The 26,054-nt window shown below is 43.0% G+C and overlaps 1 long non-coding RNA gene across 1 annotated transcript in view; it reads left to right on the top strand.

Moving 5' to 3' along the window:
* The first annotated feature begins 3,471 nt into the window (after positions 1-3,471).
* LOC138687797 (uncharacterized) overlaps positions 3,472-26,054 on the top strand; it is an 84,822-nt gene continuing 62,239 nt past the window's right edge. The window contains exons 1-3 of the long non-coding RNA XR_011326928.1: positions 3,472-3,591; positions 3,949-4,244; positions 19,956-20,165. This is a non-coding gene — a long non-coding RNA (uncharacterized lncRNA). The remainder of the gene's footprint in view (positions 3,592-3,948; positions 4,245-19,955; positions 20,166-26,054) is intronic.

Genomic DNA, 26,054 nt, shown 5'->3' with positions numbered 1-26,054 from the left:
GCTTTAGATAGTGCAAATAGAGCTAAGGGTTAGTAAGATGATGGGTTTTCTCCTCACAGGTCGTGATTAATAAATAGCATTGTGTTCCTGTTTCTTCTGCAGCTAATCTCCTCCTCAAGACTGGTAGTGATCTTCTCCCCTGCCCAACATGAGCTGTCCCCAGGCAATGTGGCAGTGGAGGGCTCCATGCCTGCACCAGCCCATCTTTCCTGCCCAGGTCTTGCCCATCTCTTCGTCTGTCAGGGCCGCTGGACTTGGGCGAGCACAGTTTGTGTTTGGCTCACAAGGGTGCCCATTGCCAGACTGTTTGTGCAGTCTAATCCATGTTTGTAAGGCAGGAAGTCACACATCTCCCAGAGTGACATGTCGTCTAATCCATTTCTGGGTTTAAGCAGATTATCAATTTCTTTCACTGAGTTTCTGTTTTCAGAGAAATAAAAGGAGACTCATAGACGAGTTTGCTGCTAAGATTTGTGTGTGTATGTGTATTGAGGATTTATTTATTGGACTTCTAACCATAAACAGTTTAATGTTTTTGAATTACTGCTCAGTCTCATTTAGTTTGGTTGTGACCTTGAGCCATACATTTCCAGGGCTCTTGCTAATGGACCTTTTAAATGATGACAATGAAATACACCAGGCCCTTTGATAAGGGGACCGTTGCTACATTGCATATTATTTTAATGTTATTCTACAAAATAACCATTATAATATCGTTATTATTTTTTAACTCTGGTTTTATTTTGTCACACCAGCATTACAACAATCTACATCTAAAATATTTCCTCATTTGTGCAAAGCACATTTCTCTGCCAGGGGTAATGAAATGACCAAGCAGTGACCCTCATTTTTATGTTTCTCCTACTGTGAAGAGGAATTGAAGATGAAATGTAGAAGCTAATAGCTGTGCAGCCCCAGTGAATCTAGCAAATCTAAAGAGCCCAGCCATGGGATACATTTAAATATTAAAGCAGTTTTTATGTGCTCTAAACAATATTTGATGCAGCTCTCAGTATGCTTTAATCTGGCTAAATGGTTATTGTGTTATGTGTCCTAGCTGTAAAACTGTCTAGCTCTTTTGTGGTCAGGATACTTTTCCCCACTGCAATTTAGATTGGACGTGGATAAACATAAAGGACCATTCTCCAAAATGTATCTCGTACAGGTTAATCCTGCATGGAGCAGGGTGCTTAGAAACCAGTCACATTTATTTAAGACTTTCTTCCTTATATGCATCATGACAACTGCTCGTAGGGTAGGGAGGGTGCTGGTTTTCTGAGGGGAAAAAAATAAGAGGAACTTGACACAGTTCGGTCGTATAGGGAGAGTGGCATCTGGCAAGGTGCTTGGTGTCTTACCTTAGCCTGGCTACAGTGGGAGTTGTGTGCTTGCATATTTGAAGTGTTCTCTTGCTGGCTTCATTGCTGAACACGAGAAAATACCTTTTTTTTTTTCTGGTGAGACTCTTCTGTTTCCCGTTGACAGTTTTTTGGGGTGCAGGAGCTCCTGTTGTGCTGGCGATCAGTGCTCGGGGCTGCCGGGATGCAGCAGTGCCCTTGGCGAGGATGCAGCTTGCCTGCTCCCACCAAGCAGCAGCAAAGTCTCGGGGCTGAGGCAGGAAAGATGAGGCAGGAAAACCTTGACTAGTGGCTTTTTCTTGATTGCTGGCTTGTACAGAAACAAACGAACACAAACGTCTTAATTCGTCTATGCCTCAGTCCATTTTGGCTGGCACATTTGCTTTGGAAAGCAAAATGCTTGCTGGAAGTTGGCTGCTTCAGCTGATGGAGCATCTCCAGGTAGAGGCGTCGGATTAAAATAAGTTGTTTGCATGTACCAGGACTGCAACTGAATTTCCTGCAGGTCTGTGTCTTTTGTGGGGGTTATTCAAGGCTTAAAAAGGTGCAGATGGAATTTTTCCTGGTTTTGCAGCCTTCCTAACAGAGCTCTCCGGTGTCCATTCATGAGCGAGCTGAGGTTGTATTGTTTTCAAGAGAGGCAACAATAATTTCTTGCCTCCTTTCTAGCTGCCTAATTCGTGTTCCTGAGATGTGTAGGAATCCCTTTGCCATTGCTTTCTCTCCCAAACGTGGTTGAAATAGGCTAGTGACCTCAAAAGTGAAAAGGATGCATATAAAGCCTAATTATTCCTTATTTCTTTAGGAAACCAGGCTAAATATGGAGAATATACACATTGTGCTTTTTTTCCTACTAATTATTCTAATAAAAAACCCACCACCACTTCCCCTCCTCTCCCTCCACCCCTGAAGAAAAAATCCAACCCCCAGTGTAGCGTGGTTATAGTAGTAATAAGGGGACAGAGCATTTAGTAACCTCTGGGAATGGGGTTTCTGAATTATCTTGAAGTCTTGAAATTACTTTAGTGATCTCCTTTAAATCCCAAGTGGGCAGTGATCCATATTGTAAACCCTTCACACGTAATTTGACACAATTAGCAAATTCTGCTTCTGAGACCATCTTGTGACTTGTGCTGAAAGCGTTTCCTACAGAGGAGCTGTGGGCTGTCTAGGTCTGGGTGGAGGTAAATGAATCAGCTGTGGGGGAAAGCTGATATTGTCCAGCTTACCCTGAGCCAGGGTGATGCTGATTAAAGAAAGTCTAGTTTATCCACTGTCAAAGGAAATGTTTCCCTGTTCACGTTCCAAAAATAAAGCAGAACGCTGCACACAGCTCCAGTGCAGGTCTTTTCTGGACTCTGAGTTACTTTTGGTCTAACCTGTTTTCCTCAAACAAAACGATTTCCCGATTCCTGTAACTGACCTTCCTATCGCCAAGTCGAATGATCTTTGTCAGTGTGACTCTTTTATGATCTTGCTAATGAACTTTCCGTTTTATGCTTCTTGTCTGATTAGTAATGCCAGAGATTTAACCAAGCAGAGATAATTCATTAGTCTGAGCCATAGCTCTGAGGGCACGGTGTCAGACCCTCCCTCCCTGCTCTGTGCACTCCATTAGTTTCTCCGTGCTCCGAGATCTCCTCCATTTTTTCCTGAGGGAAAATGCAGAAGTCTTCTCCTACTGCAGATTCTTTATGTATTGGTCATTCTTGACTCACTGACAGTGAAATTCATAGTATCATTTTGGAAACTCTTAGGCAGTGATTTTTTTTTTTTAAAATCCATATTAAGTTTCATGCAGATCAGTGGAAACAGAAAAACATCCATAGGCTTTTGTAGTGTAAAAAAAAAAGTGATTAATTGCAGTTTGTGGATGCAGCTATGATTATTTATGCTACAATTCCTTTCCTTTTTGATGTTTTAATTTGCAGCCCTTAAAATTCAGAAGTGAAGTATTTATTTAATCTGTTACTGAGTAAGTGTTGAAGTCAGTGTACTGTAGAGAAGGAGGGAGATTTCTATGAGAATGACTCTGTGCATGACTCAGTGTGTTGGTTTGATCTTGTGCTTCTTGTCTGCTGATCCCAGGGGGTTGTCTCCTTTCTAGATGTGCTTTATAAGACTGGGAAGTAGATGCTCAATGGACTAACGTATGTGCATGCTGCTGCCACGTCTGCACTGGCTTAGTGGCCTGTCAAGACTTTGACCATTGCTTGGCCACACTCTTTAGCAGGTTGTAACAATTCAGCATTAGAAACCTGGTTCTGCCAAATAGGTAGGCTGGTGAATAGGCAGCAGCTGGTATGGTGGGGGTTCACCTGACAGAGGGATTAAAACTATGGCAGGATAGTTCTTCTCACCTCCAGTGGTAGAGCGGGTTCCTAGGGTGAAACTGGCTACAGCAGGGAGAAGAGCTGGGGGAAAGACAGAGGGACTCACTGACAAAGCAAAGTCACGTGCAGGAAGAGTGGGAGCAATTCTAAGGGAGGTACCTTGGAGCAGTGTGGGAAACACCTGTAGACCACTATTATTTGAATGGTATGGATCATACCACTCATGCATACTCATATGGATCATGTCACTTTTTCAGGCTAAAGCAATGGAAGACCTCTTTCGCTCCACCCCATTCACAAGAAGTGTGTCTGCTGCTGCAGAGTGGCTGGTGTTGCAGAGAAGATCAACTTAAGCTTCTGGGAGAAGTGGGAAAGCGATCAAGGGCGGGGACCTTTGGCAGTGGGGCCTCTTCCTTCTGGAAAGAGAAGCAGAACCGGACTTCGTACCAGCTCTACCAGCAAGGCTGGAGTCAGAGCAAGGGAGACCTTGCACAGAGTAAGCATAGATATGGGTATGGGAGTCCTCCGTGTCAGAACCTGCAGCAACAGCCAGGTGAGTTTTTGGCTTGAAAATCTCTACTAAGGCAGTTTGGCTGCTCTAGTACCTTTCTTTGGACCTTTTCATTAGCTTTTGCCGAATTTCACAATCACTGCAAATTGGGTAGATTCACTAGATTCACTCAAGTAGTACCCGATTGTGCCAATGACAATTTTAAAGTTATTTCCTCATAAGCAGTGGGTGCAAACCTGTATTCCTTGTGTACCCCCAGCTACCAGGGAGCACAGTCACCATTAATCTGTCAGTGACACGGTTATGCAGTGGACAAAGAGACTTGGGAGATTCTGCACAGATGCTTATTAGCTCCACAAAAGTCCTATGTTTTGCAGCATGAACACTGTAAAAATTGTCTCCTGCTGCTGGTTTTCCTTCCCGTGTACAGCATGCAGGTGTTAGCAGGACATGCCAGGCAGTGCACGTCAGGATCTCTTTGTGATTATTTCCCCACTGCCTTACATGTGCCCTTCTCACTTATACTGCTGTTGCTACAGAGGGTAGGCAGGATCTAATTAAAGACAAGGAGGGATGGATCTGCATATGCTGCTTGTGTTTGGGGACTGTCTGGCTCGGAGGAGTAATAATTGGCTACAGGGCCTTTCACCTCTATGGCATGGCTTTGAATGCAGATCATCTTAGTGACTTTTAATGTCATTACCATGTGACAGCTGTCTTCCGTGTGAAATTAGCTGGTAGTTTGAGTGCTCTTTCTACAAAAAGCCAATATCAATAATTACCACATCAAATGGTGCTATTAGCACCCTTATATATAATTTGAAGTTTAATGACTATGCTTCAAGTATACATATTGGCATGTGTTGTAACAACATTGGAATCAATATAAATCCACTTAGCTCCATAGTTAAGTCTACATGTAGAAATATATGCTGGAGGTAAGTACTTGGGATACAGTAGCATATAGCAGTAGCATCTAACTGGAGGACTCTAACAGCTTTCTGCAACTGCTTTTGGGGTCCCATTATTATATAGGGCATGTAAGTTCATAATGAATTTAAAGTTAGTCTGTGTGACTATCCCCTAAATGTGTAAAAATCACAGTGAAAAAACAGTATCAACAGAAAAGGTCAAGGTAGTTCAGGGAAAAGTCCTTCTTGATAAATGACTCCCATTTCCATGGTGAGAGCTGTAAGGAGAGATATCTCTTATTAGACCAGCTGATACAGCTGAATGAAACAGATAAGCTTTTGGACACATGGACTCTTGTTTTTAATGTGCCAGCCTTAGATTAAGGCAGCAGCCCAGCTCTTATTAAAAACTTTTGCACTTTGCCAGCTGTAACTGCTTTGTCTTAAGAGGTATGGTACATGTCCTCCTGATTTACACCATCCATGCTGGTGGCTGTGGTCTGAACTGCAGCCATTTACAGAATGAAGTTTTGCCACTTTTTCTGTGGGGAAAAAACAACCCCATGAGAGATACCAAGGAAAAGTGCTATGGTTGAAGGTTGACCTCAAATTCTTTGCTTGTGTCCTCTGATGACTTTTGGAGTTCTGTTCTCCATTGCAGCCCTAACAGCAGCAATAACAGCTGTGAACCATTGCCTCATTGCCCTACCTGAGTGGGAAGCTAAAGAGGAGGCTTGGAATGTTGACTAAATGTATTTGTGCTGGAGAGCAATGGCTTCTCTGGAAAAGTGTTTTTTTAAGAAAGAGCTTTTTTGTTGCATGTTCCTCCTGGACCGTAGAGACAAACAGCTCCAGCAGAGGAACCCATGGTGCAGGTCACTGGCAGGGTGGGAAACCTGAGTCTGTGTTACTGCTGTTCCTTACTTGCTCTCATACCATATTTATGCAAAGAACAACAGATCCTACAGAAAAGGCTTGCTGAGAAAGACACTGTCTTGTCCCACTCTGAGGGATGAAAAGGAATATCTGACATCTTGACATTTTTCATAATATGGAATTCTTTTCTCCCAGCAGGTCCTTTTCAAGGTGATGAAGGGAAATGTTCTCAGCATGACTGTTCCTTGCTTATGATCTCTGTAGATTTTCTACTCAGTTGATTCTGTAGATTTGCATGCAGTCCCTTCCTCCTCAAAATCTTGTGATACCTATATACTCATACGCTATTATTGGTAACTTGTTCTCCTCAGGGTGAAAATGATTAAAACCCCCATAATTCTGCAGTCCCACGTAATACATGTAGCCCCTCCTATTAGGTAATGAAACCATTATTCACTAACAAATTAAACATGTGAGTCTGTGAAGGTCTTTTGTAAACAGATAAGGTGTTATCTGTTAGAGAAGAGAGCCTCCAGGCTATCACTGAAGAGCATATTTTACATAAAATGAAGGATGTTCCTGAGATCCTGGGAAGACACAGTAATAGAGACTGTCTTTCTTTACAATGACAAGAAGAGTGGCTTCTCAGGCCCAGTTTCTTGGGGGTCTCCATATAGTGTTTTTAGAATAGGTGAGAGACATATCTGTCAGAAGTGCCAGAGTTCATGGCCCTTTCTGGATGACCTCCTAAGACCCCCTCCAGACCTCTCTCCTATGATTCTGTGATAGATTCATGCTTGGGCAAGCAAAAGAACAGATCTCTACCAAAAGAGGTGGAAATGTTGCCTAACACAGGATTACAGAGCAAGGATAACTCATTGGCTAATTTGTGGCTATGGATCTCCTAGCAGAAGGCTATAGAACAGATTGTAGACAGCTTCTTACTGAACAAAGCCACCCTATTGCTAAGGGGCTTTCTTGTTTTGCCACTCTGCAATCCCTGCTCTTGGGGTCCTTTCTGCACTGTGACTCAAACTACAGGCTAGAAAGGAAAAGCTTCAGTTACGTGAGTGGAGATACAACAGATTGGAATGGGACTACTTGGTTAGCCCTTTGTGCTGTCTGCTGCTGCTGCCATCCCTGTACTGCAGTGCATTTGAGCCTTTTATCCTTTATAAGGCCTTGTTCACCAGGGGCCCCAAAAGAGATGCATGTGGGAGAGGTAGTAGGCTGAGAAATGCTGAGCTGTAATATTGACGTGGGCTTCAAAATGTCTAATTTTACAGGTGAAGTACTTGACCTGGGGGTCATGAATAGAGGGGTATTGGTCATTTAGCAATGAGGGACAGAAGCAGCATCTTGCATATGGGAAAATTTAGTGACAGGAATGGGAAGAAGAAACCCAGGGACATGCGTTACTTGCACAGATACACCGCGTCTCAGTGGGATGGTGGTCTTTTTCATTACCGCATCATGAAAGAAGCAGCCTGTCCTACTCCAGCCGTGTTTTATACCTTCATCACAAGCCTCTTTCTGCGTGAAAAGCAATTCCCTCACAAATGGCCCTTCATTAGCTGTGGGGTCATGTCAGAAACAATCATCAGTGTATTGCTGATGTGGCCAATGCATCTTGTGAACTCTTTGACCCTAGCAGTCAGCAGGATTTCTTTATGTGAAGCACTAATATGAAAAGCATTAGCATTAATGAAAGAGCTCTCGACCTGGTTGGTGTAAGGGGTCAGCAGAAGTTTACAGACACCTTTGCCTAACATTCCTATCATGCCGGGCAGTTTGACTCTCATCTTGTTTTTCACAGCCTCTGATTAATAATATAATTCTCAAATTCTGCTACAGCAATATAGCAGGAATCCAGCAAATCTAGAAGCCACCCTAACTGCAAGTCATCACCCATTTTGGGACTGGTCTGTCTGCTCATATTCACTCATTTATGGTGTCATGTCAACTCATTACCCTACTGGAAAACAAGAAAGGGGCTAGAGCAGATGAAGACTTTGAAGAATTTTTTTTTGAGAAACCTTACCCTCATGCTTCTCTTGATCTGGTTAAGAATCTCCTCCATGGATGAGACAATAGTTTCCCAACATCTCTTGATCCAATATGTTACTCCCAGAGGGTGCAATGATAGATGTTGAAGGTCCTGAAAAGTCCTTAGTCATTACAAAGAGTATTTGAAAGGGTGCCAACAAATGGTGGAAGGAGAAGCTCTTGTGAAGGGTAGAAGACCTTTTTATGGATGCCTCTTTCTTTAAATTTAAAAGTCACTTTTAAAATATATGGCTGTAAACATCAACCTGATTTTTACTTAATCTAGCTTGCACTTGGATCAAAGAACAAATTAATGTTGCATATAGGTAGACAGCACAGCATACTGAATCATATATAGAGTAATAGTGTACGTTAACTACAGAACTTGAACTGCTGGATGTTTTATTTCAGAGTCCCAGAAACCTCCAGGTGCCATCTGAGTGCCATAGCTCTTCTCTGTGCTCATGAGGATTGTAAAGGAGAGTCTCAGGTACCCATGGCTGGGAGCTAAAGGCTTGGTGGCCCTTTGGTGATCTCTCAGCTTGCTTACTGAGCAGGGGAGAGGACTGGAAATCTTTCTAAGTGAATGGCAAACTAGTTTCACCTGCAGGATGAGCTACCTGTGTCTATAAATTGTAGGTAAATGTAGTTTGGAGTCTTGCATCTGTTTGGGACTCCTGGTTCTGGTCTTTACAGCAGCAACTGAGCATATTATGTTTCATTTCTGCCACTTGCCTTATTCCAACTCCAGCTTTGATTCACAGCTTTGCTAAGCAGTTTTGAGTGGAAGAGCTATCTGTAACTGTTTTGTCAGCCTTACAAAAGTGGTGGGATGTGTATAGGTAGGAGCAATGACTGTGGCAGTCCCAAGACAATAGTATCTTTTTGCTTCCAGTCTAGAGTGCTCTCCTAGCTGTCTGGCATCTCATGGAGCTGGTTATGTTTCAGAGCAAAAAATATGTGGATGCTTGGCTGAGCTATGGGGCTAAAAGTTCATTTCAAAACAAATGGTATTTCAGCTGTCTGATTTTTGTAGGAGATGTTTACTTACTGCAGGAAGGTGATTGTATCAGCTAGCGTAAATTTTCAGTGTTCTTAACATGCTTTACTTTGATGGGAATAATTTACTTAATTAGGTCTGTCAATTATTTTTTCTTGCCCAACTGAACTTTTTCATTCAGTTTGTTAGGGTTCTGTTGAAGACATGGGACAATAGAGATGGTGATTCCTGCTCACAGGTCAGTCCTGTGATGGGGTTGACAGTGTCTGTGTCTGGCCTGGAGTCCAGACTCTTCTGTATGACAAGTGTGGGACTGACATATGTGCCTTCATCATCTCCAAGTCTGTACCTGCATTCAGCCTACAGGAGCTGCAGTCCTTCCAGGATAGTGTAGAGTAGGTTGGAAAGGTTGAACGACCGAGGGCCCAAGGTGGGAATGCAGAAATGGCAAGGACTTTGGCTCTTTGGTCCTTATTATCCACAGTGTCATCAGATCCTACCTTAGAGAAAGAAAAGAGGCTGCCTGGAGAGAGGTGTGGAATATTTCATACTCTGTTTTGGGTAAACATTAGCTTCTGTGGGAGTTGCTTTATTTCTGGATTTGTTATGCTTGGTTTGTCTTGCTGGTTTTAAATATTTGTACAAGTGACTAGAGCTATGCAAACTGTGCCTGAAGGAAACATGAAACAGAGGATAAGAATTAACTCGAGGTACCAAAATTAGTCAGTATCCTAACTAAAAATATTATGAGGCAAACTGAAGAAATGCAGTAGAAGAACAAGGAAGTAATTACATTGTTCTGACCTGTGGAAGTGCATGTCCAGGGAATGTATTAGTCTGACAGAGAGGCTAGTGGTGAGAGCCTATGTTTAAACAGGTTTATAATTTACAGTGTCTTGAAAAGCACTCATTTATTTGTGTTTACACATACTGGTAGGTAGGGAGACTGCCTGTAAAGTTACTGTTCAGACATGTTGGCTTCTGCTGCCATTTTTGTTGTCAATATTTACCTTGATTTTTTTTTTTTGTAAAGACTTATAAAATATGTGGTAACATTTGCATAGCTGTGCAGATATGGTCAATATAGCCTTTGCCCCATAACCCACCACTTGAGCAGCACCACAAATGCTCATTGCCATCGCATGAGGCGGTGAAGTTTAAAATCACAGTGGATGAGTTTGGGCAGTGTTGCAGGGATTAGAAATACCTAAGCCTGGGACACACCGCCTTACCAAACACAGTTTGCTATCTTATATATCAAATGACAGGATTACATTTACAAGTGTAATAACTTCATGTGAAAACAAGTGGATGCCTTTTAAATTAATTGATTCCTTCCTGTCAGCTGCTGTAGTGGAAGACAATGCTTATTAAGAAAAATATAATACTGCCAAATGGAAAACCCTGAAAACCAGAGATCTCTTGACATGCAGAGAATAGCTGTGGTGGTGAATAGCTGCTTAGAATGCAAGTACACTGGGGTCTGCCTGTACTAAAAAAATGCTTTATTATTGCTGCTGCCTTAACTGCTGGTTAAAAACAACTCAGCTGACAGTATTAATGGCATAAACCCATTAGAGTGAGAGAGAAATGAGGGAATAGGTTGGCATTGTTCTGTAGACAAGCACCTGAAAATCATTTTTAGCTTGTTTGCTGAATACGGAGGGATGGAGACACCACTTTGATGTGATGCTAATAAGATTTAGTTGCTGAATATCATCCTCTGGAAGAAAGAGGGGTAATAGCTGAGTGCCTAGGATTCTTCATTGTTCCTGACCAGGCTTGGACAATCCAAGACTTCCTACTATGCAATGAAGAGCTACTTTTATCTTTTTCCTCCGTGCTTGTCACTCGCTAGAAAAATAGCCAATGCTACTTTTAAAAATTTTTTTAAACGTAGGAAGGAGAATAAGAGTAACTGAGTGTTACTTTTGGGCACTGCAGAAATGAAAGTCATTCTGCCTCATTCCCCATTCCTTGACCCATCAATTCTACTATCTAGAACTGTTTTTTGATATTAATTATGGGTTTGTTTGTTTAGTTGTCTCTAGACTGTTCACTGATTATGTTGAATACAAGTGAGCTGAAATCTCATTCGGTAAGTGGGAATATTTCCTATTGTTTCATGAAAGTTTAAAGGAAATAAAGTTACAAGTATTCTGCAGAGGGAAGGACAGACTTAACAGCCTGCTGTCCCCTTACAGCAGCATGTGACTCTTTCAACTCCAAGGGGAACCTCAATTCATGCACTAAACTCCCCAAAGTATTAACACTTTGTAAACTGCTGCAGACATTTCTGTGAGCAGGAACAAATCGTAGCTGGCAAAATCAAAGCCTGCTGAAACTTGCTGCAGATGAAGGCAAGATATTTTCTCTCTCTGCTCCTGCAAAGCAGAATGTCTCCTGCAGCCTCTGCCTCTGTAGATGAGCTGGGCTTTATTCACTAGCATACATGCAAATTTTCCTCCTAGGAATACATGCAGGTTTTGGAAGACAGCACCCGACAGAAAGGACTATGTCTTTTGGCTCTTGCTTCCAAACGAATTTGTAAGCATGAAAAAAAATGCCTTCAGGAGGTTTAAAAATAGTTCTCATAGCTGGAATTTTTTTGCCATATTTCTACATAACCTTATCCACTTTTACTCCCCTGTTAAAAACTGCAATGGGAGAAAAACAGCAGAAGCAGCAAGTGTTATGTGAGAACTATTTAATGTGATAGCATTACTATCTAGCAGGATTTGAAAATGGTGTCTGAGAAAAATCTTAATTTTTAAAGCTTCGTGTTCTGGCAAACAGTTTGCTAGAGATTAGTGCTGTAGTTATGATTAGAGTACAATCTGCATTATTCCACAATTTTCCCTTTCATATAGCACATTATGCTAATCACGCTGTATTCCATTTTTCAATAAAAGGTCAACAGTGCACTGTTTGTGCAGAATGTGCAATTTAAACTTCATGTCTGTCATTAGAGATAATCTAGGTTTGCTGTACCAAGTGAGGTTGTCATAGAAACTAGACCTGAGATCTCTGTTTACAGCCTTTGGAGAATAAACACTTTGCATTTATTTCACTGAAAAATAGGCGAACAATTAAATAAGGTTTGAAAACAAAACCATAATGGCCCAGAGAGAGATGTCATTCATCAAAAATCAATATATGTTATGCAGCTGGTAAACTCCAAGCATTCAAGCAGTTGACTGACAGCAATAGTGAAATATTTCCCGGGGGGCTTAAGGGAGTAACTGATAGTGTATCATAACGCCTGGAGCGGAATTAATTTAAATTTGCTAATAAGTTTTGTTCCAGGAATTACAACGCTGAAGAATATTTGTTTAAATTTTTGCTTTATGTCAGGTAAGGATTTTGTATTGGCTCCTTGGACGTTTTTAATAGCACTGGGAAATATTTTAGGTTTTATTTTCCTGTAACATTCTGTGTCTTCCTATCATAGCTAAACTTTTCGTTGTGGATTATAACAACGTTTGCAGGCATCCTAAAAATATCTCTGCTATCTGCAGCATCATTAGTGAGCAAAAGGGTACAACTTCAAGCTTAACACTGAGGTTTTAGCTTGCTCTTTGTGTGACGTGTTATTAACTTGTAGAGCTCACCTTTGTCAGGCAATGGTATTTAGTAATGTTTCAGGAAAGGATTAGAGAAATATGTGGACAAAGATGACTTCTGTTGTTATAGCACAGTAAAATCACCAAGACTATCAATCTTTTTTTCCTCGGGGCATAATCATATTACCAGCTGGGTGTTTATGTAGGGGTTTTGTCAATGGCATGGCATTACTCTACTGACAAGATGAATTATGCGGATTGTATGTCTTCTGAAGCATCTGAATACTGCCTGACGTCCACACACAAGTATAAATAGACTGTACCACGTCCTTAGACACAAAGGTGTATACAAAACAGGTGGTTTGTTGCCAGCTTTTGAGAAGAAAGTGGAACACAAAAATTGACCGCATCTTGAAATGAAACAGGAAAACCCACAAAACTTATAGCTAAGGCAAGCTGAACGAAAAGCTTTTGATATTTTGCTTCTTTGTCAAAGTAAGCATTTCTCTCCCAGCAGACAGGACAACTGAATTCTTCCAGGCGGGAGGTATCCATGCTCTGCTTTAGAGAGTGTAAAACAAGACAGTGAAGCCTGTTTTTTTTCTGCTGGTGGAAGCTTTGCAATGCTCTGTTTGCTGCAATGCATTTCTCTTCATTTCTTCTAGCAATGAATGTGATCTGTAAGTCCCTAAGGGTTGTCCCTGATATCTCATTTTCTGGGGAAATAAGGGGACAGCTCTGCTAAGGGCTGCCTGCATTGTGTTATGCCATTGGCAAATTTGGTCTTTCAGGTCTATGCAGAGCCCCGTGCTCAAACCCTAAAAGAGCAACTGTAATGAATCCAGGCTGATATTCTGGTATTTGTAAGCCTTCAAGTCCTTGGTTTTTGGTGGATGCATTTTCTAAGCAGTACAAGAAAAGATGCTGGGGTAGCTCTGTAAATGCAGTTTCTCTACCTTTCCAGAGCAGAAAATCTTCCCCTGCCAGATGTGTTTGCTCAGCAGCACGCACTTCCCTTATAATTATCTGCTCTATTTGTAGTTCTTGACCTCAGCTGCATCAGTAACATGGCAGGTCTGTGAATCAAGTCCTGGCTTGTTGAACTGCCACTCAGACAATTTTTATGATACAATATAAAGTAACCCAGTATTAGCAGGAACATAGACCTTGAAAAGCACTTTCTGTTATGCCTGTGCTAATGTTGAAACTCACAGCCCTGCCTTTGGGTGACTGGCATGGCATTGGTTGAAATACTGAGAAAACCATTAACCGTAATAAGTTGTTTATCCTGGTCTTAAGCTTCCCTCAGAACTTTTCCTGTAACTGTGCTGCATTAGTGCGGGGGCCCCAAGTCTATAGACACCTTCAAACAGAGAAGCTAAAGCGATGACAGGGGCTCATAGACAGTGTCTACACTTGACTGAACAGCCTCAAAGGCTTGGAAAAGCCCGGGGGACATCTGCCAATGTGTGTGCAGGCTTGGAGCTCAGGCCACATCAGTGAGCAGTGTGCCTGTATTCCTGGATTTGCAAATGGTGAGTGTTGCCTGCCTGTTATTGTGTGTCAGGTTTTAATGGACACTGCTCGTAACACTTTAATTTCAGCATATCATAAAAGCTTAGGTTGGCAGGCATATCACAAACCCTTCACTTGAGGTGGGAAACCTTTGTCTGAAAGGAATTGCCATGCAGATCCAAAGTGGTTACCCTTAGTTTCAGCCTGGCCTCATTTTGCAGCTTGTTTGCTCCCCTGCTCCCGCCAGGGGAGAACATCTCATCTCTGGTTTTGTTCTTGGTTTTATTGGCTGCATCTCTCTGTGCCAGTGAGCGTAGCTACATTGGAAGGTGGTGAGGGAGATTGGTGATGTACCTGGGTTTTGCTTGCTAACGGCCATGGCTTGGGCACAGGAGCAGGAAGATCTCCAGTGCCCTGAGCAGCCAGTGCTGTGGAGGAAGCTGGCTGCTGTGTTTGGCACTCCTGGGCCCCTTTGATAAGTACAGCCATGGGTAGTGGTGACAAACATGCAAATAGTTATGGCTGCATCTGAGAGGGATGTAAGGAGGTAGCCTTGCCTGCTGAAGTGGAAGGAAGCATTTTCCCCTAGTGTGATCTGCCTTCAGTGCTGACGGCATGTACTTTGAGGCTTAGCAAATTCCTAGCTACTCCTTTCAAATGGAGAGAGACACCGACATCCTGGCCAGCTCTTTGGTCTAAGCACAGTGAACTGAAATGCATTTTGAATGCCCTGGAGTGAAATCTGGACTCTGACGTTGTCTTTGACAAAAGTCCCATTGATTTTTTTTTTTTTGAAGTGGAACAGGAATTACCTCTGTATTATGCATTGCATGATATGTGGCATTATCCTTCTGGCTGGAGAAACAACTACCAAGTGAGAAGGAGCACTCTAACATAGTCTCTGCTACTAGATTTCTTTTTTTATCTATATGGCAAAAATGTGTTTAATAAAAAGTGCTTGGTTTGGCAGTTAGTTGAGAGGTGTGCTTTCCAAAGGCTTACTAGATAGGACTCACTTTTTGACCTATGCTATGGTAGGTTTTTTTGATTAACTATGAACCTCTTTGTCTTTTGTAAGAGATGGAGTGAGTATCTGAGTGTACCCTGAACAATCTTCTAGTTAGGGAATTATGTTACTCTATTTCCCTGCAAATATCTCTTCATTTTCTTTTGAGCATCTATAGTCATGTTCTCCAGGTAGATTATTTTCCTTGTAATTCTCTGCATAGATAAGAGCTCTATCATGCTCAGCATGGATTTTTCCATTTCCAGGTGGGGGCTACTTCTCACTTTTATCATTGAATTCCTCCTCTCTACTCCCTGGTATTTATAGGTTACTGTCACCTCTTTCACATTTGCAAGCTTTGTGCATCCTGTTCTCCATGCTCCCTTTATGGGAAATAGTTGCCATTGCTGCTGTAGGAGGGAAGAGGGTGGGAAGAGCAGCGATTTCTCAGGTTATACTGGTTTTGTTAAATGATGAAGCCAGTGTCTCCTTTCAAGAGGCAGCTTCCTCTGCACTTGGCTTGTGCTGGACTGAAGTATGCTAAGTGAATTGTAGCTAGGGCTGTAGATTTTGTTGATGTGGCAGTTATGAAGTCTGAGGCAGTTTTGGCAGTTATCAATGGTTTTTTAAATCTCTAAGCAAGCTTTTTTTCCACAGAATGAATGAAAAATGGACATCTGTTACAGCTTCTTCCTTTGCACGCTGCTCCAGGCCTTTTGAGTGGGCTCTGCTTGAGGGACTTTATGGCCTTATCCTCTTGGTGAGAACATTTTGGTGTAGAGGCCAATAAGAACAGGGATTGCAGCTTCCCAAACCTTGCACAGGGACTCCGGTGAGCAGCCTAAATCTCAGCTGGTGCTCCTGTGTGAGGAGGATTGTCCTCCTGCTGTTTCAGATCATGGGTATACATAGAAAGATCGACAGAGCTATTGAATCAATGTTTCTTGAAACCTCTTGTTGAAAATATACTGCGCCTTTTGTGATGGACAGATTCTCCATCTCCACACAGACTCTCCACCTCCGCAGGCTCCTGGGCTAGCCGGCTGATCACTGGTGGTTTTGCTTTGTTGGCTCTGCCCTGGTGCCCTGCCAAGCACCTTCTTACACAGAAGACAGACACGTATGTGCATGTAAGTGGGCATGCAAGAGCATCCTTCCTAAAGGCAGCGCTTGTGCCCTTCTCATGAATATTTCAGTCTTCACTCTTGGTGAGGAAGAGCAGAGTTGGGCAATAGCTGATGTGGCTGGAGGTGCGGGGCCGAGGTGCTGCCCACAGGGCAGGGATCCCGCCGGCAGAGCATCCCTGTGCTCGGGAAGGAGGCTCAGCGGTGCCCACAGCGCTGCCTGTGAAAGTCAAGGCCGTCGCTGTGATCGCCTGATGACAAAGCTTAATTACCCTCCGTGTTCAAATCTTTCCAAAAGGCTGTGATGCCTACGAAAATGGGATGATTATAATGGCCATTCTGCAAGGAGCCAAGGTTAATCTATAGAGATCATACGCTTGCACATGGTGATGTGTTATTTGTCACGTTCGCCGTGCCCGTTTCACTGTGACCTCTTCTCCCTTTGTTTGGCTTTGTCTCCTACCGCGTGCACTGGGGAGGGACAGCTTTCTCCGAGTTGATGTGGCATCTGCCCCTGCCTCCTCTTCTGGGTGCTACAGAAGTAATAAAAAAACTCCTCAGTGCCTGCTGACTACTTCCCCAAATTCTTGGGCTTTTCATTCAATTGCTCCAAAGTATTAAAAAAAAATAGTAATGTTTGGATCCTGTTTCACAATATTTTTGTGGAGGAGCTGACTGCACATGGCGCGTGCTGAAGCTGATTTTGAAGGGATGTAAGACAAAAGTGAAATGACAGTTGAAGATTATGACTAGAATTTACTGGAAATTTAATTTGGTTCAGAATTTTTTATTTTAATGAGAAAAGATGTCTCTAAAAATTCTGTTTTGGAAGAACTGGGATATGATGTTACAGCTTACTGCTGCCTGCCTCAAACTCAAAGGTTTTAGTCAGTTTTAATTTCTGATTGTCTCTGTTTCTTTTTTAAAAATGTTTTTAATAACATAAAATCCATAGCAAGAGTTTCAGTCTGTCAATAGGGTTATTTTCCAAGACAAAATAATTCAGAAGGAAGGTCAGTACTTGGCAAAACTGGCATCTATGAAATGAGCAGACAACAGAGAGCTCATATGTGACTCCAGAGCTCAGCAGTTAAATGGTTGTGTCTCCAGCTTGGGCCAGTGTATTTTGTACAGTCACTGCAGGGAGAAAGCGATGGGGGAGGAGAGGGCAGAGGCTGGTGCTAATGTTTTTAATTTCTCATTTACTATCAGGCAGCACCATATGGAGCAGAATGAAGCATATAGAAGAAAGAGGGATGGATGGCATTTTTCCCTTGAGCTTCTTGTCAGAAGACAAGGAAAGTGAATTCTCTGCAGGTAGCTTGAGCCTTGCCAGAAAAGTGGCTTTTATGATTGCTAATGGTGGTGAGGACATTTTTTTAATCAAATGTGTGGGCTTTTGGATTTTTTTGTTGTTCTTAATAGGATGAGTGGGATTGACTTATGCCACTCTAATATTTTCATAATGTCAGTGCATTATTTTCTTACAGTGTTCAGAAGTATGCTAGGTACTTGTCACAATCAAATATTATTTATTTGGAGACTCAGTAGGATGCCCAGGCATCTGAATGCCTCTGAAAGAAACACTGCTGCTTTGACTGATTGTGCAATGGCACTTCTCCTCCCAGCTGCATCTCATAATCTCCGACTGCCAGCAGACCTGTGGTGAACAGTGACTCTTTCCCCTGCTCAACTGCTTCTCCTCTGACATCTCTTCCTCCCACAGGTTGCATCGGCTTTTTTGCAATGACCACTCAAAAGCTGAAAGCTTTGCACTTGCTCAAAAGGCAAGGGCTTTGAAACTGGGGGGAGGGAGGAGAAGAGCCTGCCAGAAAAGTGATGCCCTTGACGATCTTGTGTTGTAATTTCTGTGCAGAGGGTACTTGAGAGCTCGTGGGAGCTCTGAGCTCCTCTGTAGTGCTAGGAAGGCACAGAAGATGCAGGTATGAGCAAAGGCTTGGGACAAACTTTTCAATAAAGCATCTCCTGAGGGCTGCTTTGGAACTGTGACATCCTGAAACTAAAGCTGGTCTGTGTGAACCAGGCTGCTTTGTGTCAGCAGGGAGGCCCCAGCAGAAAGCCCCTCTAGTCCCTTGGGGCTGAGACCAAAAATTGTGTGTGTTTGTGTGCATGTTGAGACACACAGTGCTCATCCAGCTCGCTAGTGCCTCTGCCAGCAGGGTGCCTCTCAAGCCTCAAGGAGCAGATAAATCTATTGGCACGGCTACTTCAGCTCCCCTCCAGCCTCATGCACCCTCAGCTCAGCATGCTGCAAATTTAAATGATTTAGAAAGCATCATTTGCCAGCTTCCCTCTTTAATGGGTATTAGTGTATCTTCCATCTATTCCTTGCGCTGAGGTCATTGTTTCATAGCTACAAGGCTATGACCTTGTGACTCCAGCTCTTAATTGTGTTTTAAGACTACTTTCCTTATCCATAATGGACTTGCAGCACAGGCAAAAATGAAAAGCGATGTTTGTGAAATATTGGGTTGAGGGTAGCTAAAAAAAACCTCCTGAACCCTCTCTCATGAGTCTGACTTACAGCCACATTGACAAAACATATGCGTGCACATGTCAGAAATGTTCTTGGTATGGTTTTGAAATGGAGATGTACTTGATGTCCAAATATTGATCTTCCTTTAGAAGTTTTACCTTCTTTAATCCATTCTCAAAAGCCTCACCGTGTTCTTCCCAAAGGTAAATAGACATTTAGAACAGGTCATTGTGTGCTGGGGGTCGTGGCTGTCCTGCGTGTTCAGGTCCTTTGAGCAGCAGCATCTGCCCACAGATATTTGAAAAAAGTTCTTTTAATGGAGAGGGTGGTAAAGTGCTGTGATTTGTTTCAAGTTTCTGTTCCCCCCATGCATCCTCTGTAAATCTGAAAGAAGCATAGATAATCCTCAGTGAGAGATGGTGGAGGAGTGTCTGGTGTTCCTCACAGGTGTGGCCCGGGGGAAATTAATACAAAAAAAAAAAACTAGGAAAAAGCCTGGAGTGGGTACTAATCCTGCCCTGATTGGTCTTGCAACACTTCAGACAAGACACAGTCCTTCTCCTCCATTATGCGATGGGGACTCTCTCCTGCAGAGCCCAGCACCTGCCTTGGTCATGGCATTTGAGACTTTTCTGGCTCCTTGTGCTGTATGATTAATTGGTGGTGCAGGGAGGGTGCATGAGGGCCCATGTCTTGTGGCCCCAGTCATGGCTCACTGTCCCAAAGTAGGCAGTAGTTGGTATGCTTGGATATTAAACACGTGGAAAGCTACTGTCAAGCTGCATATATGTGTATTTCTTACCACTCACTCGTGGCTGTCTCTTCATGCTTATGCATTACATCCTGGAGCTGGTATTAAGGAACTTGTTTTCCTTTGCTAAGAGAAGTGTATACAGAGGAAACTATCTCCTGATCAAAGCAGAAGACTCAGTTTCAGGGTTTCTGATTTGTCTTCCCTTTGAGTGGACTATTCAGTACCTTATTTTTTTAATGCTCACACTGCAAAGCAGATGCAGCACCTGAGTTAAAGCGGTGCGGTGAGTCATGGTGCTTTCCAGGCTCAGGAAACACACACCAGGGTACCTGATATGGATATTTTTGAAGGTGAGGGAGACCTGAGCTGAATCACTGAATGTTTGCCAATGCAAATTTGTTAAATCTGCTGGAAGTGTTTAGCATACATGCTGAAACTCTCAAACTTCCAAATTTGTGCAGAAGAAAGGCTTGTTTGGACTCATTGCTAATCTGTGAGAGGTGCTCGCTTCCCTTGTCCGGCTGGCAGCCTTCCCAGGCAGTGCATCCAAGTCCTGAGGCAGCAGTCACAGATCATGTCACCTTGGGGAAAGGACCTGTGCTGTGCACAACGTTTACGATGGCAAGGGAGGAGATTGGAACGAGGCTTTCAAGGAACCTAAGAGAAAAGAGGTAGGTGACCTTGAATTGAAAGCGTCTTTATCCTATTTCTAATCTGAACCTTGCTGGATCAGGACTGGCTGAAAATGATTCTCTTCTGCTGGTTGCTCAATGGCCTCTGTGAAACATAATAGACAGATTTGGCCACGACGTTGCCAAGTCTTCAGGCTCCCTGTGAGTAACACAATTCTGGCCCCTGCTGCGTAGAGCCTCTCTTACTGTAACGTGAGGCATTGCTTACTTTCCGTGATATTTTGAGGGAGGAAGGCAGTTTTGTGCCCCACACAATGACTCACAGCTGAGAGAAACACAAAGCCACAAGCTCACGGGCTAAGTTTAGTCTGTTGTTTAGTTTGCTGCATGCATCTCATGAGACCGCTTTCATACAATTTGTATTAACACTTGTCCTTCATTAAGATAGCATTGTGGTTTTTTGCATAATAGAAAATTACGCCAGATGATGTTAGAAATAGGCTGCAGGAGCTAGAATCATCCCACCTAGCCGTAGGTGCTCAGATGAGGTGGGTCTCAGCTCCTTGTAGTCAGAGGAGAGAGGCATTTGTGCTTTGAGAGGTTGACAATTTTGGGCCCCGCAGAGGGACCGCTGGGTCTCCATTGTCAATGGGGAGAGAGAGGGGTGACGAGGCTCCTAACTTAGGCTCCTGGGTGATGAATCTGAAATTGCTCTTGGTGAACTTGAGCTGAAAACGCTAATAAAACAGAGGTCCCTCCCTGTTGCTTCAGCCATGGGCTCTCAGAGGGGAAATGACGGGGGTGGCTGTGCCTCACTTGGTAGCAGGGGATCTACGTGGCTCTATTGGTATGTCCAAGGAGATTAGGACAAGGTGTTGGCTCCCCTGCTGTTGCTGGCCCAATTTTGGGGGTCAAGCTTTTCAGCTCAGCTGGAATCTCTCAGCCTTTTCCATCCTTGAGACCCAGGCTCAGCTCCTGCAGATGATTTGTATGTGCTCATTGCCACATTTCACTAGCGGTTAAATCACAGCCTGCCTCCAGAGGCTGCGAGCAGAAGGGTGACCACTGTCTTTGGTAGCTCAGTGTTTGCTTGTGGTGACTCCTGTTACAGACTTGCTCACTTAGGGGAAATTTCCCCAGAATTGACTTCAATAGAAAAAGTTTGATAATTCCGTGCTTCAGGCTTAGAATTTGCTGGTGACTTCTCAATGTATTTTACAAAGAGGATATAAAGGACTGTGGCATCATTGACGGGATGCACATATAGAATCCCATCATGGGAGCATGGGGCAGGAAGCCCTGATTCAGCCACTGGATCCCGCCACTGGATCCCATCAGGTGCTATCACAGGGAAAGTGCGGTGTTGAGATAGGACTCTGGATATTGTGCCAGTGCTGGTTTTACTGCAGTGCTTTCCATATTTAACATGGCTGAATGAGGCTGTCTCTTTAGGAGTGTCTCTGTAGGAATGATGCTTCCTGTGTACCTAGACACTGCCTAGCTCTGCTTGGGTAAGGTCTGAACAGGTAAGACTAGAAAAGAAACTATTTTTTGAGGCAGCAGGTACTTTCTACAATGTATGAAGATTTCACTTGGAAATGGGGCACATCTTAGGCATTGCCAAGGAGTTCTGTAGTACTCAGGGCTGGTTCTCTAGTCTGAGCCTTGACTAGTTCAGTTATATCTAGACGTTCCCATTCAGTGGATGTTTAATATAAAGTGAATTTGCATCTAATTTCCGATTCTTTTTCCAGTGCTACTGTCTGTTACATTCCCCTGAGACATTTACCTGACCTCTAAGTTGATCCAGTCTCTCTTTCTGGAGATAAGGCCTTGCTGCATTTCACTAGGGATCAAATGGGGCAGCAGTCTTCCAGGGGTTAAGCATTTACTGCAGCTAAGACATGTGATTTGATCAAAGATTTTATCCCATGGTGTGAAAATACTGCTTTCCCGCTCCTGCCCCAGGAGCGTAGCTTGGGCACTGCTTGCTCCCTGTGTGCAGGGTTTCGAACTGGCAGTGGGAGGAAAAAAAAGTGAAGCTGGCAAACCCCACTAAAGCAGCAGAAAGACCAACAGGTAATGAGAGGGGAAACACAGTTGCTTTGCAAAGTCTTGAAAGATCTTTGGATGCCAGAAGAGATGGCCGAGAAGCGATAAATATCCTGAAGGGCAGACAGTGAAGTCCAGCCCCATTGAGCACCACAGCTCTCAGTGAAGCCCTTCATTACCACCTCCTCGTTGACATCTTCTTCCTCTTCCCAAGGCAGCTGACACAAAGCAAGTTGAAGGGACGGCATTTTTCCACAGATGCTACTATGCTGACTGCTTAATTTAGCAGCGCTTTGGCAATTCCTCAGTGCCCAAAGCTGTCAGAAGAAGCCTCTGTGCGGTGAGGGGAAAAAATAAACAAGTCAAAGGCTTCATTAGGGAACGGGTCCATCAGTCGTGGCTGGGGGTGAAAGATGAAGCCCTTTGCTTTCCTGGGGCTCCATAGCAGGTTTTCCTGTCTTGTATCCTTTGCATTTGCCTCACCTTGGAGTTGTTGCTGTTGACCCTGGTGTAGCTGCCACACAAGCATAAATTGGATGAGAGCTAATTAACTGTCAAAACCCAGGGCAAAAGACAATAAACCCCTGCTTCACCTCCTGGTGGGTTTTAGTCTTTTCTCTTTGATGTGACAGCTTGTGCTCCGTTCCTTTTGCAAACAACTCACCATTGCAGAGGAAATGCAATACAGCAAGGCAATCACTTATCACCAGTGACAGCAAATAAACATGAAAAATGGGCTTTGAAATACTAAAGGACAATGATCAGAAAGGTTTTTTCTTTCATCCTAAATCATGATGTTTAGCACTCAGCTGTAGTATTATAAGTTATTTATAAATGTCTTGGCTTGTTAGGAAATATATGTTTTTATATAAAGATAAATAATGTTTTTAATCAGATGATAAATGTACATGTTCTGCACGGGGAGGGGGGAATGTGGAGAAACCAAGGCAGACTCAGTGTAATATCCTCATATTTATGGGGAGGCACCTAACCAATGAAAATATTGCAAAGTGACATTTGCTCCTAGGCATGTGTAAAACAAACATGTTTATATTGCAAGAAAGCTAATCAAAATTTCTAATGGAACAATTTTCTGACAGAAAATGCAGTTTCATCAAAATCAGCATGTCTTACTGAGAGGTGTCAATTGCACAGATATTTTCAACTGAGGAACATTTTTGTTTTGCTCTGAAAAGGTAGAATTCTTGTTTCCATGTTTGTTTGGATTCTTCACATAAAATGTTGATACACTTTAGCAGGATTTAATTTGTTACATTGCTTTGACATTCTCAAAACAAAATGTTTAAATGTATCAATACGGATGGGTTCAAAACTGGATTTTTTTGGATTGTCCCTCATGAGAAATTTTAGATGTTTTTTTTTTGGTTCTGATTCAGTGTAAAAACATGCCAAAATGTCAGTTTCTCATATGACAGAAATTCTGTTTTTCACTCGGCTCCAATTATAGCATTTGAATTTTGAAATTCAAAGAAGCTGAGAGAAACAGGAGGCAGGAACAAGATGTGTTAAAATCACCTTTCCCCCCCCCCACATAGACACATGAATCAGCTTTGGCAAACTCAGTGTTTTCCAGTGTTGTTGTTGGAATTGGAATATTGGCGTATTATTATTTCCATGCTGTTGTAGCCCTGTGGGGGGATGTATTTCTTCTGGGAAAGCTCAGTCCCTACACCTGAATGCTGGATGCAATCTCCTCATCCCCCTGAAGCAGGTTTTTTTGTGGATTCTCATTTCTGCTGCTTTTTGAGGGTCTTGGGTCATTTTACTGATTGAGTGTTTAGAAGTAATGGAAGCTGCTGTTCTCTGCAGGTTCTGGAGTATCCTGCTGACTTGGGGGACTGTATTATGGAGTTTCAGGGTCCTCTATACAGTGAAGCAGCTGTTGGAGCTGCTCACAATATCTCCAGAACTGGGAGGGCTGTGAAGGCAGCAGAAAGCTGCTGTACCTAAAATGAACAAACCCCCCACCCCACCAAACAGCAGTAAAGGTGCATCTGCTGTGCTAGCAGCTTTTCTTTAAAAACCATCCCCAAGTCTTCCACGTACTGTTTAACAGGATGAGCATTCTTGTGTGAGATTTGTTTTCCTTACAAAGAAGTTGTTACAGACTTTAGAGCAGTGTGTGAACAGTTATAGGTGCATATATTCAGGGTTTGGTTTATCTTGCTCTGAGGTTAATAGGTGTAATACCTTTGGAAGGGCTTTTTGAAATGTAAATCTTTACCTTTTTTGTAAACACACAGGCAAAACAGAAATGCAGAAAAAGCCAGGTTGGAAACAAGATTACAATATTGCCTCAGCACCCCCTTGCCACTGCGCACACTTCTGGTTATTTCAGCTGTTTTGAGGTTAGGGCAGCCTAGCTTAGAAAGTCTTTAAGGAGGAGTGTAAATCATGCTGGAAATAAGACTTTTGACAAATATGATGAACACAGATTTACTTCATATAGGATAATTTTGGTATTTGAAAATAAATTCTGTGCAACAAAGGCATTCTCTTAATTACAGGATTTTGACAGGTTTTATTCCAAGAAGAAAATAATATCATTGATTGTTGTGAGCCAGCCCAAATAGGACCTTGTTTGTATACTCCTTTTCCACGCTATTTCAAATTATACTGTAGTAAATTTGGGGCAGTTCTACTGAGTTCACTGGGAAGTGACTTTGGTTTCATACAGGTGGAATTAAAAAGTGATTTGGCCTGTTGCATTTGGATTTGTGTCTGATTTAAGACATCTGGCAGGTTAGCAGGTGTTAACACATTTGCTAATCTGAACTACCAGAAATGGGAGCCCACACTAGGTAATGATGTTGGGGAAGTGATAAGGTGAGAGAGAGAGAGAAAGATGCTTCTTGGAAACATACCAATATATCCCAGGCTTTCCAATCCCCATGTCAGCATCATTAGTGCTGCCAAAATGTGTGCCGGAGGAGCCGCCCAGCCCTGCCAATGTACCAGAGGTGGGACCGATGTGAGGTCAGTATGGATGCAGTGCAAACTCCTACCATAAATGTGTGGTACCATTTCCATCTCTTCAGAAATAGGTTTGTTACTACTAAGTAGCAATTGAGCTGAGCTAATAATTAGGTCTGTTCCTAGCTATCAGACTCATGTGTGTTTCACTATAACAAACAAACCCTTAATGGTATGAAGGAGTTTGCATATGTGCATAAGCAAGTTGGCTCCTTGCATGATCTTTGGGACCTATTATACGAAGTCCTTGGCCATCCTGACATCATGCAACCCATTGCACTGTCCTTCCCTACTTCATAAAAGGTTCTGATTTGCTTTTGATTTCAGGGTTGGTTTTTGCTTTTGAGGGAGGGAGGAAGAAAGTATTTCACTGTGGTGAAAGAAGGAGGGGGAAACTGTGCCTACATGGGTCTTCACATGTGATTTTGTTTGGCTTCTGTGTGGTTTTCAGATGGATGGGGAGAAAGAACTTGGGTTGCAAATGGTTCACAGTGTGGTAAATCCGCTTGCTGAGAGCCCCTTCTGAAATAAGCCCTCCAACATGGAACAGCTTCATCCTGAGCATGTGTTCAAGTACGGGAAACAATCTTGCAGCAGCGAAAAGCTCTGCAACTTTTGCACTGTCTTGTAAGGAACAGGGTTGTTGTGGTGCTGTGAGAAACTTGGGCAATGATGGTGGGAGGTGTCAGGGTCGGTGGGGTGTGCAGGCTGCTTGATAAGCCTTGAAGGCTGAAGGCCTGTTTCAAGGAACTGCAGTTGTTAGAAATCAGGCTTGTCTGGATTTTATTGGCTCTGTTGGCTCCTTCAGGGTGACTTTTGGTAGCACACAGCTATTAAATGCAGAGAGTGACTCTGACTCCCAAACAGAAGAGAGCGATGAGA

This window comes from Haliaeetus albicilla, chromosome 11, assembly GCF_947461875.1.
Source record: "Haliaeetus albicilla chromosome 11, bHalAlb1.1, whole genome shotgun sequence".
Lineage (NCBI taxonomy): Eukaryota > Metazoa > Chordata > Aves > Accipitriformes > Accipitridae > Haliaeetus > Haliaeetus albicilla.
This window is presented reverse-complemented; position numbering and strand designations above follow the sequence as displayed.